Source organism: Ambystoma mexicanum, chromosome 6q, assembly GCF_040938575.1.
Source record: "Ambystoma mexicanum isolate Mex_15411 chromosome 6q, UKY_AmexF1_1, whole genome shotgun sequence".
NCBI lineage: Eukaryota > Metazoa > Chordata > Amphibia > Caudata > Ambystomatidae > Ambystoma > Ambystoma mexicanum.
Genome location: NC_090937.1, coordinates 92051103 through 92069373, shown reverse-complemented (window position 1 = coordinate 92069373; position 18271 = coordinate 92051103). Strand labels below are relative to the sequence as shown.

The following is an 18271-nucleotide window of genomic DNA, read 5'->3' as shown; positions in this document are numbered from 1 at the left end:
ATCTGACACGGTCAGAATAAATTCCCTTCACTGCGCACATACCTTTAAACACTAAACTAATGCTACGATTAAGCCAAGAGACAAACTCTGCTGCCATACATATCTCAAATAAAGTACTGCACCGTTAATCCTATACTATCTTAGATTATATATACACACACAAACAAAATAAAAAGTTTTGTTAAAACTTTGTTACATTTCAATGGCTTTTATTGGAGCAACTTAACCATAACGTCCCTTTACTACCGTTTTTTTTTTTACTTACTGAATTAACTGAAGTGACAGATGTATTTATGACATAGGGGTACAGACTAAATTAGAAGATTCTTCGGAGAACTGATGGAAAAGAAATAAAAAAGAGAAAGCAGCTGAAATAACATAAAACGTGAAGACATGTAAAGCAATATAGCAAAACACTGAGAATCAACAGAAAGAGTCCTCAGTAGAGCGCAAGACTGCCGCAAGACAGAACCAACACCACAATAGTAAGAGAGGTTGGAGGCATGTTCATTTGTGGAAGCATGCCGAAGATGAAAGGGGGGAAAAATAATTCTGCCATCTTTCAGGTACTCCATTCATGAAACTGGACTTTAATAGCTCCTGGGTCACAATAGCCTGACACCCACTAGATACTTCCAGCTACCGCTCCATGAATTACAATTTCTACATTACATATCACACAAACGTACTTCTTCAAAATGCATTTATTCGGTATTCACCATAAAGCACATTCAAATTACACAAATGTGCAGTCAACAATTAATCAATGTTAGTACCCGGCGAGGGCGCAATCAGAATGAGAGAGCCTCCAACCATGTGGAGACTCCGGAGCGGGGCCATCCCCGCACCGAGCCTCCACGCGGCTGGTGGCTTCCATCGTCCCCAGCCAGGGACCCAGGTATGTTTTTTTTTCTTCCCCCTCCCTCCCTTCCGCCCTCCCAACCCCAACTACCTTCTAGTCTTTTTTTTTTCGGGAGCAGACGTGCTGGGAACAGAAGTGTTCCCAGTGCGTCCACTGCCAATGGCCACCATGGAAAGGGAAAACGAGTCTGTTTTCCCTTTCCCGGCAGCCATTTTCTTGGTCTTTTTTTTTTCTGTCCCGAAACATTTCGGGACAGAAAAAAATGCTTTAGTGACCCAGTCACGCAGATCTTGCGGCCGGTGTACTAAAAGCGATATGACCCTTGCCGCGGGTGCTTTACCGACTCATAACTATGGGCCCCGGGGCATTACCTGAGTCTAATGCCACCGCCACGTGGGTCACATTGCTTAATTATATAATAAAGAGACTTTAAAAAAGATCCAATCAGACTTACTAAAATTATCATAAAAAGAGAGAAATCAGAGGCAATCACTTAATAATTTACAAATTCATTACTAAAAGCCTAAAATACAGTTTTCAGAAAAAAGCAATGGGTCACATGATGGTCTAACACATTTTTAATATTATTTACCTGTTTCAATAGCTTCATTCTACAAAGCCATGCCCTGTGGATAAAGCAAGCTGTTGCACAAAACACATGACATCTTTCAGTGCTTCTGCAGAGGTCTATAGCCTTTCTAATATTAAAACCCTCTGCAGCCCTCCATACTGGTCTTAAGTAATCTTAAGTGGTGCAACTTTTTACATATAAACAAAAAAATGAGTTACATCCTCATTAATAGCCCCACACAAGGGACAAACTCCTATAATATCCAGACTCCATAATTTCGTAAAAGCAGCCAATGGTAGAGTCCCTAACCTCAAGCGTACATATAACGACAGTTCGAAAGGTGGGATAATTACGTCAAGGTACTTCTCAAAGCCTTGGGAAATCTCAAGTGACAAGTACGCTGGGCCCGACTTTAGATGAATAGCTTTGTCTATCATCAGTCCATGCTTCTATTGCGCTCCAATTCTTTGAACCTGCGGAGGTCAGTCTTCACAATAGTGTTAGGATGTTTCCAAGCACTGGGATTCATTACGTTTATACAGCAGTTTATACAGCAATTTCCTCAAGTGTCTGGCCCGTGGAAAGCTTTTTCCACCCTCAAGAGACAAAATGTACTTCAGAGCAGCTCAATATTTTTCGATTCCCTTGGTGGACCACAATATTAACCAGTAGAAAACAGGTTTGAAAGCAAGCAGGTCCCCCAGCTATAGGACACCCGGTTCTATATGTACTAGAGCCGATGGCCACTCTGGGGAAGTAAGAACAGTTGCTTAAGACATTTTTTTCTAGAATTAGTAGATTTTTAACCTTATCATAACGCCAGATTTTAGCTCTGTATATAGATGCTGGGGTAGACTGCTTGTTATATAAGTCCAATGCAGGACTCAAGCACACACTACCATGTCTTACAGAAAACGACTTGGTTGCACCACAGTATTTTCCCAGATTGGTTTTCGATTTATCTATTTGAGCTGGCCATCCACCATTTTCATTGAGTCGAGTTCCCAGGTGTTAGGAAAGATTTCATGATTGCAGGTAATTTTCCTTCCATGTGGCAACCCCTAAACTTTTTGCTATTGTTTTTAACCTTGTTCTTGACTTTGCCAGGGAAGTACAGCCTTCTGCCGCACTTCTCTGGGCTTTCGCTCCTTTTCTTACGGGGAAACTGACATGCCCTTAAGACAGTCAGTACCGGGGAACGCTGTTTCCCGTAGTTTCTTTTATCGTGTTGCGGCTTTAGTGCAACATGACACAAGAGGGCACTGTAAGCTAAGTTACAGCTCTCTTGGGTCTCTAGCCTTCTACAGACCCTAGATACTCTTTTAGGATGGTATTTGATCGGTGCAAGTCATTCAGGGACTCGAATGGTGGCAGCGATCGTTTTGTTTATTTTGAGCTCCTTTTGGCGTTCTGAGCACGTTTTTCGCACTGAACCCAAAATGGTGGCCTGGCTCCCAAAATGGCCAGACCACGAGGCTCCTTTGTCTTGTCCACTGACCGTCTTGCTCCCTTCACCTTCCCCAGGTCGGGCGACCCGGGGCCTTCCTTATTTGGGCATGTACTTTCCCGCGAAACGTGGTTGCTTTCGCGGGCTTCTACATGTCGTTTGTGTGCCTCCAGGGTGTGGGCTGGGATGTCTGGTCCCAATACACATCCTGGGTGCCAGAGAGTCTGGGGTGGTGTGAATGCCTGGGACCACCGTGGTCCGTGATTGGTCCACGTATGGTATGTGTGTTGATGAGCGGATCTCCCATTGGCTCCCCTCTGTTTTGGCGCGAAGGGAACCGTGGATAAGAGGGGGCTGGAAACACCACTACCATGTCGATCTCCTGAGTTCTCACGAACGAAGGAATACATGAGCCAAGTATCCTGCAACCAAGAGGCTGGACCGAGGAATCGCTGGTGACCCGCTGAAGGAATCCTCCTTTGTACTGCTGTCGTCCTGTGAAACCCTTTCCTCCTTGGATCGAACCAGAAGGCCTGTACTGGTGCTTCGACCTTTGGAATAGCAGGAACAGCTATTCCCGGCGACTTCATCATCTCCTGCCAAGTAAGCCTTCGGAAGTGTCTCTGGGCCATCCAGTTGACTGACCAGCTTACAAGGGAGTCCTGCTCTGTAACTGCCGCCAGGTTGTGTTGTATTTCGAGTCCTTGTCACTCTCCCACGCTTCGTACACTTGGCGTTCCCAAGTCTGAAGGGAGGAGTGTACATTTGGCTTGAATACACACGGCCGCTCCGTTGTCCTGCTGCGGCAACAAAACTGTGCTGGTTTCGTCGATTGGGACGTCTTTTTGCTCTACACGACTACGAGGCGTTCCCTGCTCTTCTGAACCTGCCAGCTGCTGAAACTAACGTGGAGAAGCCTGGGTCTGCTTGCTTCGGGGACCGGTGAGTAGTTTAGCTAGGATCTGGTCGCCCTCCTGCAGTATCCCATTGCTTTTCCCTGCTGTGTAAAAACAGCACCCTTTTGGCCGTACTCGCGCTCTGCTTCTGCCCGCTGTGGAGGCTGTGCTTGAGTTGCGGAACCTGTTCTCCTTCTGCTGTGCACTATCCCGAACTGACTGACTTTCTCCGAAGAGCTTCCCCTTTTGCCCGTTGGCACCGGCGTGGCAGGTACATTGAGCACAAGGCTCCACTCTTCGCAGGGCTCGGACTTCCATCTAGTTAGGTGCCTCTGAAGGCGAACTGAGTCTAAAGCGTTATCGCACTGCCTGTTTTCCTTTCTTTTCAGGTGGACTTCATATTTCGTGCTTTAAACGCTTGCGACTGTGTATTTGTATATATATTGTGTTGATATGGTATGTGTTGGTTTAATATTGTGATATTGTGATTTTCTCGCTGCGGTCATTATTTTAAAGGCCTTAAAATAAATGTGTATCTATTTTTGATATAACAACTGTTTGGAGTAGTTTGTAAGCGCTCTTGCTTTGTGTGCTCATTGCGGGCTTTCAGTCACCCTCACCCCTCTTGAGACCTAGTCTTGACCGCCGCGATCGCTACCTTGATTGGTCTGGCTTGTCCAGAGGTTACCCTGTTCCAAGTAATTAGGTTGGCCTTCTGAACTTCTGCGCCACCAGGACAGAGTTCAGAAATCCGTCTTAACACCAGGTAATCAAAAAACGTAACCTGTTCTATTCGCACCCCGTCAACATCTCTGGGCAGACAAAGCGTTTCTTAAAAGGTGAATTAAAAACCACTACCTTTCCCATCCCAATGTTCTGGCTTAACTCCAATTCCTTGCACTTGTCTAAAAAAAGCACTTAATATCACATTCAGACCCTGCAGGGACGTGGGCAATATCACAGCGTCATCCGCATAAAACAGAGACGGGTAAGCCCATCTTGGGGCAATGCTGACACTTTAACAAAAGGGCATCAATAACCTCCTGGATGTATAAGTTAAAGAGGAGGGGGCAAGAACGCACCTCTGCCTAACACCCATGTCTACCTAAAATGGCTGTGGAACCTCTCCCTTAGGCAATGGCTTACCACAGAAGTGTTCCCAGTGCAGGGGGATCGGATTATAATCACACACAGTGCTCCAGATGAGATTTTGAAGGGGGAATATTGTCCTCCCTTTTTTTAAAACTTTGTGAGCAAACCTTTTAGGGAGTAAAAAAGTAAGTCTCATTCGAAATGGGAGTGTTTTTATAAGCAGGTATAAATGTTTTAAATGTAAAACAGACGTGTTATTGTATTAAACATTTCTGTAGTTACCTAACATTACCTAGTTATTCATGTACATTAAACAACATTGACTGGGGAGCCTGCCACCAATCAGGTTGATTGGATCGCTCACTAAATCCCACGGTCCAAGCCTGCACTCCAAGCAACCCGATGGCTGCCACCCCAAGCCCCTCTATCCCCCCTCTCCTCCTCGGATTTTAAATCGCTTCCCACCCCCTGCCCCACTTACCTGACTCCTTGGTGGTGGAATCCCGTTGCCACTCCGTGTCCTTACCGGCCGCCTGGGAAATGGAAGAGGTTCTCTGTATGGAGCCCTGTCTTCCAGCTCCACAGAGACCTTCTTGGATAAGTATTTTGTTTGAAATGAACGGGATGTCGTTAACACCCAACTGAAAACTCGGGTGTTAATAGCAATAAATCCCGGTTCTGGGACTTCAACAGGTAGTAACGGCACCGAGGCCCAGTGTTAAAGCCATTGTTTCTCTCAAGCCTATAGCTTAGGACCCTGGGCCGTTACCACCCGGTTAAGCCCCCAGAACAGTGACTTATTGCTATATTAAAAGATACATTTTTACCTCATTGGATCAGGCAGTAGTACTACGTGTATTACTGGTCCAAAAAAAACAACATCCATGGAGCTGTGTGGGTGAAATCGGGGACAAGATTCTATGTGGTGGTTTCTATTTTTTTTTTTTAAAGAGTATTTTCTACACCCCATTATTCTTTTTTGGAAATATTTGCCTATATTTAGGGAGCAAAAATGGCTGATTATACTTACACAATTATAGAAGGATGACGTCTGATCGAAAGCAAGAGATAAGCTGCATTGCCCATTACGATGTTACATTGAACACAGAGGTGGTTGGCAACTCGAATGAACGACTGATGCCAAAATAAAAACGCAAGATAGACAATCATTCATAAGAGTCCTTCATTATCTCCAAACTCCCTCGCTTTGATGGGTAGGGCATTTCAGAGGCATGTGGAAACCGGACATAGTACAACACCCAGCACCCATGTGCCAAATTAAGATGGATCTCCATTACCACCTTCCTGGGCAAACTCTTGGAGAAGCTGGCCATCTCCCAGCTTAACCACCACACTGAATCTGTTGACTGCCTACACGACCACCAGTCTGGCTTCAGAGGTGCCAGAGGCACAGAAACTGCTCTTTTGAACACCTGTGCAGACATTCTCTCTAATCGCGACTCCAGCGCCCCTTCCCTTCTCATCCTTCTTGACCTTTCCTTAGCCTTTGATACAGTCAATCGTGCCACCCTGATAAATCAGCTCTGTGATACCCTTAGCATCACAGACCAGGGTCTGGATTGGTTAACCTCTTTCCTCTCAGACCATCTGCAGGTTCAATTGGGCCCTTTCCTCTCCACCAACTCACTCTACACCTGTGGTGTGCCTCAGGGCACTATCCTCTCAACCTGGCTCTTCAATATATACCCAGCCGCGCACCCTCCCCTGGTGGCCATCTGATCTCCACCTTCTCTCCTAACTTTCAGTGTTATGCTGATGACACGCAGCTTTTAGCTACCCTCCTCTTCTTCCTCACTCATTCATGACTGCTTGTCTGCTATTCAGGCATGGTGCACTAACAATCTCTGCCTTAATGCCAGTAAGACTGAGATCCTCATGGGGATCCCCGCTCCCTTTTTCCCCTCTCACATTCTGGCCACCCTCCTGGGGCCCCTATCCCCTCACCCTTGTGTGAAGCATAAAACCTGGGCGTCATCTTCGACTCTTCCGTCTCCTCACATCATGGACCTGGCTAAGAAGGCCCATTTTCAACTACACCTTCCCAGAGGCATTCTCCCCTTCCCCCAGAAACTCAATGTCTCCAGAGCTCTGGTTCTCTCCAGGCTGGACTACTGCAACAGCCTCTTCCTCAATCTTCAAAACTCTTCCATTCGCCCCTTCAAATAATCTAGAATAGGACTGCAAGACTTACCTTGGCCTCAAGCCCAGGGATTGCATCTCTCCAGCCCTTAAATCTCTCCACAGGCTCCCGGTCCCTTTCAGGATCAAATTCAAGACCCTCTGCATAATCGAAGCCCTTCGCTCGTCTAGCTCCAACTCTCTGCAAATCAGACATTTTTGTCGAGAGTTTGGGTAGATCTCTCTCTTCTGCAGGTGCCTCCCTCTGGAATAGCCTCCCTGCCCATCTCAGACTTGAGCCAGATCTCCAAGTTCCAGAAGCTCCTCAAGACCATCCTTTTCTCTTCTTCCTCCCCCCACTTCTCCCCTGCCAATGCCCCCTCTGCCTGAGACTGGTGGCCTGGTTCCTTCAGAGTCTTACTGGGCGTGAGGCCCTCCCCTGCCCAGTCTACCCCTGCACTTATTCCCCTGTCCCTTACCCCTCCCAATCCCTTATTCTCCACTTGCCCTCACAGGCCCCACCCGCCTACACTTAGCTGATGGGCTATAGCCATCCATCCCCCTTACTTGGCACTTAGTTGTGGACCCCATTCCTTCTCTTCTTCCCCCTGTCCACCTGGCCGCCCCGGCACTCTCTCCTCATGGGCCCTTCTACCCTGCTCTTGTACTTCTCGCTACCGCACTTGTACGATCCAATTGTTGCATGGCCTATTAGGATCGCTACTTTCTGCCTTCCTGCACCTCCCCTCCCCGCCTTGCTGCGCCTCAAAACACTTGTGTATAGGCGCATTACAAATGAACAAAAAATAAAATAAAGAGCTCAGCCACCCACAATTAAATGCCAAGCATCTCGAAGTGCTGGTATTCTGTAATACAAATGCACAGTGCAGTTAAGCGAATACGGACACTCCGAGATGGAAGATGGTTACAAAGTTAAAAAGCACCCCATAAATTATTAATAGCAAAGGGGCTCCTGTCTGCTCAGTAGTATGTGCTGTCTTGGTGCCATATTTGGCAGCAGCCTTAACATCGGTCCAAAGGTTACTTTTGCAGTCAAGTTGGAAATTGGCATTTCAGGGCAGTCAAAAGGCTGCACTCCCCAAAGTCCACATTTAATGCAGAATCATTGATGCATGCTTTTTTGTGGGTGCCTTTGGGCTCTGTGTGCTTTATACAAAGCTGCCTATGTGCCCGAGACCGAATCTTCAGCTGGTGCAGATCGTTGATTTGCAAGTGATCGGTCGGTGTTCCTCCACAAGCTCACCAGCATGCATTTAGGGCAATTCAATCAGTGGCAGTTATAGGTAGCTTCCTGGATGAAGTACAAGCAGGGCATTAATTGGGCCAGGGATAGCCAGGGATCAGCCCTGTCAATCTACAGGTATTGCCCTTGAGAAGGGCTCTTCAGGGCTCTTTTAACTGGCTTAACCGACCAGAAATCTTTCACCATAGCAATGGAAATAAAAGATTAGTGACAATAATGCTCTTCAACAGGAGTTGCCACCATCAGCAATGTTTAAAATCACAATATCAATTAAAGACATTTGGAGGGAGTTTGTTTTCAAACACAAAGAAAATTAAGAGAATGCATCGTTTGATTTTTGCAACATATTTTATTAAAGTATTGTCATTATTATCTTCAACTCCACACCTAACGCTAGGATGCAGCTACTATACAGCTATTACATCAGTGGCACACACAACTGGTGAACCCATGCACCCTAAAACACCACCTCTTTCTACTGACCAGAACTGCGGTTACCGAGGGCGTTCAACCTAGCAGTGCTTTGAGATCATACTAATGATATATAGAGCGCTATATAAATTCCAAGTAACATAACATAACAATGATTTTAATTGCCCATAAAAATCATTAATTTGTTTCAAAAGAAACGTGGGGCTGTATGGTATGCTGACATATTTCGATTTGATGTCTAATTTTATACTTGAATATATTCATTTTGGTCAATATTTTAACAGCACACAAATTATATGCAATATATTTTTTAAAGTAGAATTTATTTGCTTTCATTGCTCGTACGAAAAGGCTTGTTAGGTTACTCCTTTAATTGCATATGCCCCACCTCTTTAAAGGTTTATTAGCTAGTTGGGATTGGAGGCTTCGCCAGACTCTCTTTAGGCCTCGCCCCCAAATATTGCATCACAACATGTTAGAGACAGTGCTTTAAATGGGCCGTTCCTACTTGGCCCTCAGTACCTGTGCTTATTATTTATGGACATTTCAGTACCTGCACTTCTCAACGCCCGAAAGAGATTACCGGTACTCAACTATGTTGTGAGAGGAAAATGAAAGTTTTTCATTTGACTTTATCACACCTTAACCCAAGGTTTATTTATTTATTGTTAACTTGTTAGGCGCTTATACAGCCAGTACATTCTGTTTCAAAGCACCCACAGGGCAACAGGGAGGGGACATGTAAATGAGACACAATAAAATACATAAAATATTAAGTACATGGAGAGGAGAAAAAGACAGACCTATTATGCCTTACAAGTATTCGGAACATGCAGGAGGGAGGGTGCAGTGGGAGTAGGTGCTGCGGTGCCCATGCTTGTGGATGAGCAACAGATGAAGTTCAATGTAAGGTAAGTGCAAACCTCCAGGACGAAGGGTGTGCCGAGGCAAGTGCGAGGACAGACAGAAGCGGAGGCGATTGGGTGTGGGAGGTCAGGGCCACGTGGGTGAATAATGGCCCTGGTACCAAATCATAGCAACTGCGAGATTAGCAGAGGAGACAAGGCCAAGGGGAGGAGGAAAAGATTAAAGTCTGAGGAGCTTATGGAATTTAAGAAAGTCCTGCTCAAGATGCAGAGGGAAAGTGTTCCACAGAAGAGAACCAGCTGAGGAAAGCGATCGACCTCCTGCCCTCTGTTTAGCGAAACACTTTACACACAAAGAGTTGGTGCCAGAGGAACGCAGGGGTCTAGAAGGGGAATATTTAGTAAGAGAGAGTTGCGGAAAGTGTGGCCCCAGGCTCCAGAAGGCCTTGTGGGTGAGGCAGAGGGATTTGAATTTAATTCCTGAAGCAACCAGGAGCCAGTGAAGACTTTTTAGGGCAGTTTTCTGGCTTCAGAAGAAGGAACCGGGGTAGAGGCCATGGAGGGAGGCCAGAGTGAAGGGAAGAAGGCAGGAGCAGGGGTCCCAATGAGAAGGACCACAGTTTTGCTGGCATTGAGGTAGAGATCATTGGAAGTGCACCAGGTCTGAATGTCAGATAAGCAGTCAGGGATGATGGAAGGTGCAAGAGGGTCATCAGAAAGTTTGAAAAAAAGAGTTGTGCATCATCTGTGTGACACTGGAATATGGAGGAGAAGGAGGAGATGAGGAGTGCCAGCGCTATAAGATAGATAGTAAAGAGCTGAGGGGAGAGAATAGAACCCTGGGGGCACCACAAGTGAAGAACGGAAGTAGAAGACGAGAAGGTGCCCAGGATGACTTAGGAAGAGAGGTCAGTTGGGAAAGAGATCAGCCAATCCAGTGGCCGTTCCAAGATACCAAAGGGTGATGTGCATCCTTTGTATGAGAATGGAATGGTTGACCATGTCAAAGGCAGAGGAGAGATCAAGTATGATGAGGACAGCCGAGGAGTTGGAACCAGAGACGCAAATAGTTCTTCACAGGTGTTCAGAAGAGCAGTTTTCAGTGTGAGAGTTGAGTTGGGGCAAGGCCAACTTCTCCAGATTTCCCCAGGACGGGGTGATGGAAATAGGACAGTAGTTGGCTGGGCAGGTAGGGTCTGCAGACTTTTTTAAAGAAAGGGACACACAAGGGAGTACTTGGGGGAGGAGGGGAAAGATCCAGTGGCAAAGGAGTGGTTGCCGAGATCAGCAAGTGCGGGGGAAAGAGAGCCAATGTTGTCCTTGATGGTTCTGGATGAGCAAGGGGAATCCTGTTTAGAAGAGACCTTCATGGAGCAGATAACTATGGTGACTTCTTCAGGTGTGACAATGGCAAAGGAGGGGAAGGGGGAAGAGGGAGAAGGAGGCGGGTTGGGAGAGCAAGTTAGAAGAGTGTTCAGGATGTCCTGAATTTTGGTCGCAAAGCGAGTGGGCAGTGCGTTGCAGAGGGCCTTGGAAGGAAGAGGAGAGGAAGAGACTGTGTTAGGGTTGTCTGGTGCCCGGCAGATTTTGAAATGTTCAGCCCTTTTGTTGGATGCACCAGATACCCATGCCAGAATGTGGGCCCTTTTCTTGGCACGGATGGAGATTCTATTGACTTTGGAGCAGGCACCAGACAAGTTTGTCAGAGGGTAAGCCTGAACTTTGCCACTTTTGTTCCGCCGCTCTGCACTTTCGTTTCAGGGCTGCAAGTTTGGAGTCGTAAGTGAGTGGGGAAAGAATGTCAAGAGTGTTGGTGATGGACGAGTGGAAGTTGCTGAGAGCAGTGTTGATGGTAGAGTCTGAGTTAGGGGGCAAACTGGGATAAAGGTGGAAGTGAAGGCAGCAGCTGACACTCCTTTCATCGGGCGGATGTTCGTGAACAAGGTTGGCAGGGATTTTGGGGGTGAGGTCAGGGGGCCAAAGGGACCCAAGTGGGAGGAGAGAAGAGAATGTTCTGACCAAAAGAGAGGGGTGACCAAAGGAGATGAGAGTCCAGAGTGTGTTCAGCAGAGTGGGTTGGTCCAGAAGGGAGTAGAAGGGATAGGGAGGTCAATGAAAAGAGTGGATGCTGAAGTCACCCAAGAGGAGCAGATTGGCAGAGGTTGAAAGTAATGAGGAACAGAAATCAGCCCATTCAGAGGGGAACAGGGAGGTCAGTAAATGGTAACAATGGTGAGGGTGGAGGAGGGAGAGATGGCCAACTTGCATACCATGCTCTCAAAGGAAGAGTAGAGCTGGATGGGTAAGATGGAAGAAGGAACTCACTCAAGGAAGATTAAGGCAACCACGCCACCAGAACAGTGAGGCCGAGGCTTGGAAATGATCTTGAAGCCGTCTGGTAGGAGGGAGTCAAAAAGCAGTGACTGAGCTGCCATTGAACCATGTCTTGGTAAGAGCGAGAATGTTGTGGTCATTGATGACATCTGCCTCCTTCTTGAAGACAGAGTGTTAGTTGGCTGAGCGGGCATTAAGAGTTGCCAGGTGGAGATGGTCTCTGCATTTGAAGGTTTTCTGAGGTGGAGTACAGGGGCGTGGTACTCTGGTCAGAGGGGTAGGAGGGACAGAGGGAGTGGTAGAGGGAGAGGCAGGAGAAGGAAGAAAGTTAACGAGGGATGACAGGATACGGTCAAAGAAGGAGGTTGGCTTGAGGACCCTGAACCAGAATATCGGTAGCGTGGTAGACATTACTGATGCATCGTGGTGAGACGAAGCTCTCCAAGAGGACTTCCCACTTGGTGCTACCATTAATGGGAGAGGACATGAAAGGGTAGAGAGTAGAGGTGAGATGAGAAGTCCATAGGTCTGCAAAGGGGACAGAGAAAAGGATATTGGTGAAGATCTCTCTGGAAGATGCACTGACATAGGTGTCTACGATGGGATGGCCAGGATTTGCACCCAGAAAGTATTTTTTGCACTTTTTCATCCAGACTTTGTGAGGGAGGGAGGATAGGTGATAGTGTAGCAATTGGAGAAGATAGGAGAGATGGTGAATGCCGCCCCTGTGGCGGATGATAGATGAGAGAAGGAAAGAAGGGGTGGGGGCTGCAGTGCACAGTCCTGACCCTTACTCCAGAGGCAGACTAGTAGATAAAGAGTGCACAGTTACTAATGCAGAGCAATAGGTGGGATGCAGGAAGCAATTATAAAAGGATCACAGTGCAGTGTACAAAATGGAAAAGGAAGAAGCTCCACTAGAATGACTTTAGATTCTAGTAAACAGAGTGAAGTGAAAGAAAAAGGTGGTCGAAGGAGAAAGGCAGAATAATAGTGGCACAGTTATGGGTCAAGCAGATAGGTGGAGGAGGTAATAGAACAGGTCAGCTATCACTCATATTTGAGCAAAAGGGAGCCTGGAGGTGCTGGGGTCCAGGTCTGTGCAAGAGCAGGACATGCACGGGACCCTGCAGCATTGTTTGTGGAGGGGCATAGTGGTGGGGGCCCACCTAGGCCCGGACAGGAGCCTTTGTAATGGGGACTTGGGTTGGAGAGTCCGACATCCGCCTGCTGGCAAACCCGATTGGCTCTTCAGAGCTATAGTCAACCAATCGCAGATGGGCAGCAAGAGTGTGCTGGGAGGCTCACAGCGACGAGCAAAGCGTGGGCCATTGTGAAGGTGGCTTCATCAAATTAAAAATAATTAAAGCCAGGTTGTTTTGTGGGTATCCTCACATGTAGGAACATCAGCCCCCATTTAGCACTATGCAAAATGTGGAAAAAGCGCCTCCAAGTGGGTCTTGGTGCGTGCGACCGCACGTTTTTGGAAAAAGTATTTATTTTATTCTTGGGTTAGCCCCAAGAAGCCCACAGGGCTTACCTTACAAAGATGGAGTGCCCACGCTGCTCCTGCAGGGAGCGAGGGACGTGGTTAGAGCTTCTGCTCTTGATGCAGTTGGAAGCTACTTATGCCTTTGCTGGGGAAAGCATCGTCCTCTCCCTCCTCCTCTCTCCACCACTGGCAGTACCTATAATGTCTCCTCAGCAGGGCCGGCCTTTAGGGCAGGGCGGGGCAGGTGACCGCCCGGGGCACCATTAGCCCCCTGTCACGCCAGCTCAGGGGAGAGTCTTTCAAGGGCTCCTCCGAGCTGGCCTAGTTGGAGAAGGTGCAGCAGGCACCCTTTTGTTATTAAATGCTGCTGCAGCGGCAGGATGCATTTAATAACAATAGGGTGCTCAGCACCCTATTCACACAATTACCTCCTCGCTCTGACGCAGGAGGGAGGCAGTTTTCATTGGAATAGGGAGCTAATGCATTAGCATGAGCATCCTATTCCAGTGATTAACCCCCTGCAAGGCGCCAGAGCGAGGAGGTATAAAAAACAAAAATAATAATAAATTTTTAAAAAAATGGGAGGCATCCTGCCCCCCCGCCCACTGTTCACCAGGGCCGCGCGGGGACGGCGACACCAATTCACCCAGGACACTGCAGCCACTAAGGCCGGCCCTGCTCGTAGGACCCACCCTGCAGAACAAAAAGGAAAGACAAACATGCATCTACTGTACTCTCAGCGCATAGGTGCAGAACACTGTTTTACAAAGTAGGCGTCACCAGTTCCCACTGGTATCCTTTGATGGAGCAGGGATTGATTTGGAAAGCCTTGGAAATTACTTTTTTTAAAATTTACAAGAAATGTTTACAAGACAAAGAATTTCTCCCCCATCCCTCCTCCATTACTGAGAAAGTTCTTAAAAGATTAGCATGGCTTGGTACAGCCTCCCATTCTAGTCTTAATTGCAGTCCTGCAGCTTAAAGTACGTGAAAAATTGGGAGACTGCTATCACGTAGGAGGTGCTGTCTCCCTCAATTAGGAGTCCCCATCACTTATCCTCCCCACACGATCGCGTATCTGTAAATATATGCCCCATGTGCGTAGTTCTTAACGTCGTCAGTCCCGGGCATAACAACAATAGATGTCTGTAGTTCTTTGCTTCTGCAGAAACGGCAGGAATTATCCGTTGTTAGCTTCTTTATGGCTCTGATCTCATCGGTCGGGAGAAGATTCATTCGTATTCGTAGGAAGGTGTTTCCCAGGGCCTTGTTGGGGAATTTAATCATGTACATCAGTAAGTCATTTAGTCCCCTTGTTATTGGTGGCAAATGGGTGATCAATTGACTTCTATGCATTAAAGAAGTGGTCTGAAATCAGTCCCATTCGCTCAGTTTTTGTTTAACTTTAGTCGGATTTAGAATAAATTCCTCTTCTGAGCTGTTCATTTCTTCGAGAATGTTCTGTTTTTTTTAACCCAGTTCGCTAGTAGGTTACTTTTTTCCCTTCAGTGTGAATGATGGTCATCACATTTATTCGGCTGCTAATGATTGTCTTCCTGGAAATCATCACAGTGTTTGTAGCAACCATGGACTGTAGTGATTGCAGACACAGTTCTTGATGAATAGTTGATACTGGTGTTGACGCCGGCAAATTCAGCGTTTTTCTCAAAAGAGACCTTCTTGACATTGCCAAAAAGCTGCTGGTATCATTGGCAGTGCGTCTGCACCATAGATCAGGGAAGGTAGCGCCTTTCCCTTACAGAATTGAATAAGGGGAGTTGTTGTGAAGCAGCAGAACTTTCTATCTATTGCTCTAGCTTGTAATGCTAGTTTCTTGGCTCTTTCCAACAAATGGTTTTGCATCGGGCTCTCTTGTTTGTTATCACCCCCAGATACTACTTTTAAAGATATATCTGTTGTTATTAGCAGTGCATATGTAAATGTTTAAGTAATTGGAGTTGTAAAAACTTGCACACAACTCCAGTTACCTACCGAATTTCTTATTGGGCAAACTCAGCTTCTAAAGCTTAGTTCAAAGCTGCAGGATTGATACGCAAAAACGAAAGTCTCATTTAATAGAGATATTCCAACTTTAACACAATGCATAACAACACACTGGAATGTTGAGTCAAAGGATGTCAGATAAACTGCCTGTATGTGCTCCTTGCCACATAATCTAATCTCACTGTGCATGGCCTGCAAACAACAGGGTGTGCCTAAAAGGGACCTGTGCCCAGTGCCGCACCAAACCGTCCAGCGCCGAACGGAATGTACAACTTCATAGCTTGGCGAGTACCTGCACTCTGCCCCCATTTAAAGCACTGTTTAGAGCCCCCGTCGATTTCTAATCCCACTGAGTACAAGAGGCCTATTATGGTCTTTAACGTGCTGCAGGAACAAGGGCCACACGCGCTGTAAACGGGGCCATCTACAGGATTAAGTCATCATGGGAAGTCGCTCTCTAAATCATTGGCAACGCATCCTACGTTGGAGTGGTGAACCTCGGCTTAGTCACCTGCTTGGTATTCCCCCGTCAACTTTGTTTCTATTCAGAGCTCTTCCATTTAGATTTTCAGTCAATTTCTACATCTATTATGCACGCGTTCGAAGACGTTTTGTACATTATCCATTTACCTGCGTTTGAAAGTACTTGTGTATGATTTGTATCATGCAATGTATTTACTGAGATCTAAAGGTGAAGGCGGTGACAAACATGGTTCACTGCCAGGTAAGCAGGTTGTCCCTGTACAACAGCCTTGAAAACGATGCAGACATTTAAATAAAAATAAAACCGTGAAAGCAACTAGGGTGCCACGTGATATCGGGCCCTTTAGGCGCGCCAGAAATGAAACGAGTAGCGTTTTTAAATGTATTTTTGAAACTATGCCCGATTATGGCAGGACAATGGCATTGATGAATACGGTTTCAATGTCACTGTAAGTATCAGAACGCTTCATATCACATTTACAGCACCGGGTCTTCTTGATCAAAAAGGCATTCTAGAAATTACCGCCTTGGATCACTTCAATTGAAGCAATTTGCAGATTACAATGATTATTTTTTAAATCCCATGTCGCCGTGATTTGAAAATATACTTGTGCATCAGAGCAATAACGGGGAGACTAGGGCACATTAGAAAGCTTTTAAGCAATAAGCGGTCAAGCACCGAACCTGCCCCCAGCTACCGCCCTCGGACAATCCATTGAAATGAGACATCCACAATACAAACACTTGCACAGTCGTCAATTACGGTTAAAGTAACACACCTGGATTTATGTTAAAGTTGTCGCCTTGCAGCTGCAAAGAATCGTTAGGAGGTGTGGCAGGGGCTCGTCGCGAGTGGGTAGTGTCTAGTGCCCAATCCCATCCGAGAAAAGGACCCTGGCAAAACCGCGCCTCCTTCTCATCACGTGAGTTGCATACCACGTCCTACCATGTACGTCAGTGGCTACGTCAGAACTCTGTGGTCAATATTTTCTCTTTCACCCTTGATAGTGTCTAGTTCTTATCAGAGAAAAGGACCCTACGAATTTTTCGCCTCCGCCTCGTCACTCGAGTAACACTTTATGTCCTTCTCGCCATGTACATCTGTAGTGTAGTCTAGTTTACTCGCAGCCGCGGTCTATGCCCATTAAGCACGTTATGATGTTTGAAGAAGCGGGAAATCTAAAGCGAGAGTGCCTAAGATCTAAAGTACATGGGCATTCTTCCCGGGTTGGGAGTGAGGGTGCATATTCATAATCACAGTGCATTAAGTGGGATTAGTATTCATGGGGGGGGGGCTTTTCTTAGGGGAGTGGCCTACTTAGCCACGCCCCCAAGGAGAGCCCACCATCGCCTATGTTTGGGGCGTGCTGGTAATAGTAGTAGAGCTGCCAATACTGGCATTATTTATTCAGATTTGTAAAGTGCACAACAGCCTGAGGGCATCTGGCACTTGTGAGTTTTCTTCAAAAGGCAAAGAGCGAGTTTTCTGCTCTGATGTCTGAGGGTAGTGCGTTCCAGGATTTGGCAGCAATGTACGTAATAGTAGTAGAGCTACCAATACTGGCATTATTTATTCAGATTTGTAAAGTGCGCAACAGCCTGAGGGCATCTGGCACTTGTGAGTTTTCTTCAAAAGGCAAGGAGCGAGTTTTCTGCTCTGATGTCTGAGGGTAGTGCGTTCCAGGATTTGGCAGCAATGTACGGGAAACCTAGGCCACCGGCTTTGGCTCTATTGATTCGTGGGGTTTGGAGTTGGTTTGTATATTGTGTCCTGGTGGGTCGTGTGGAGGAGGATTTGGACATTGTCTCATATAGCTATGATGGTGCAGAGAGAGTGAGGTATTTATGTGTGAAGGTGAGAATTTTAAAAGTGATACGCTCTTTGACCAGGAGCCATTGAGCTGATGGTCTACCCTGGGAGATATGCTCCCTTTTTAAGATGCTTAAGGCGGCACGAAGAGCATTGTTCTGCGTGACTTGTAGCCTGTTTAAGATTATTGCGGAAGTACCTGCCAGTAAGGCATTGCAATAGTCTAGTTTGGCTCCAATGGTTGCTTTAGCTATTGATAGAAAATTAGGTTTGGATAAGTATGGTTTTATGACGTTTATGAGTTTGGTGGTGTGCGCGGATGAGGATGTGATAGCGCTAACCTGTCTAGTCATGGATAGAGTGAAGTCTAAGTAGACCCCCAGTGCTTTGATGGCTGTGGACACAGGGATGATGGAGTTGTCAATGGTAAAGTTGTCGTACAGTTTATCAAGTTTGATTCTTCTGACCTAATATCATTATTTCTGTCTTATCCCTACTGAGGCAGAGGTCATTGACCGCCATCCAGGCCTGGATGGTGGAATAAATTGTATGAAGCGCCTCAGCGTCTTTGTGGTATGA

General features: G+C 46.6%; 1 protein-coding gene across 2 annotated transcripts in view; it reads right to left on the bottom strand.

Moving 5' to 3' along the window:
• Positions 1 to 16805, bottom strand: part of PPM1K (protein phosphatase, Mg2+/Mn2+ dependent 1K) — a 208988-nt gene extending 192183 nt beyond the window's left edge. Inside the window, exon 1 of one of the 2 annotated variants that reach the window (XM_069630527.1) lies at positions 16662 to 16805. The gene's annotated coding sequence lies outside the window, so the exon portion shown is untranslated. The remainder of the gene's footprint in view (positions 1 to 16661) is intronic. The other variant, XM_069630525.1, reaches the window with a different exon arrangement.
• Between the last annotated feature and the right edge of the window lie 1466 nt (positions 16806 to 18271).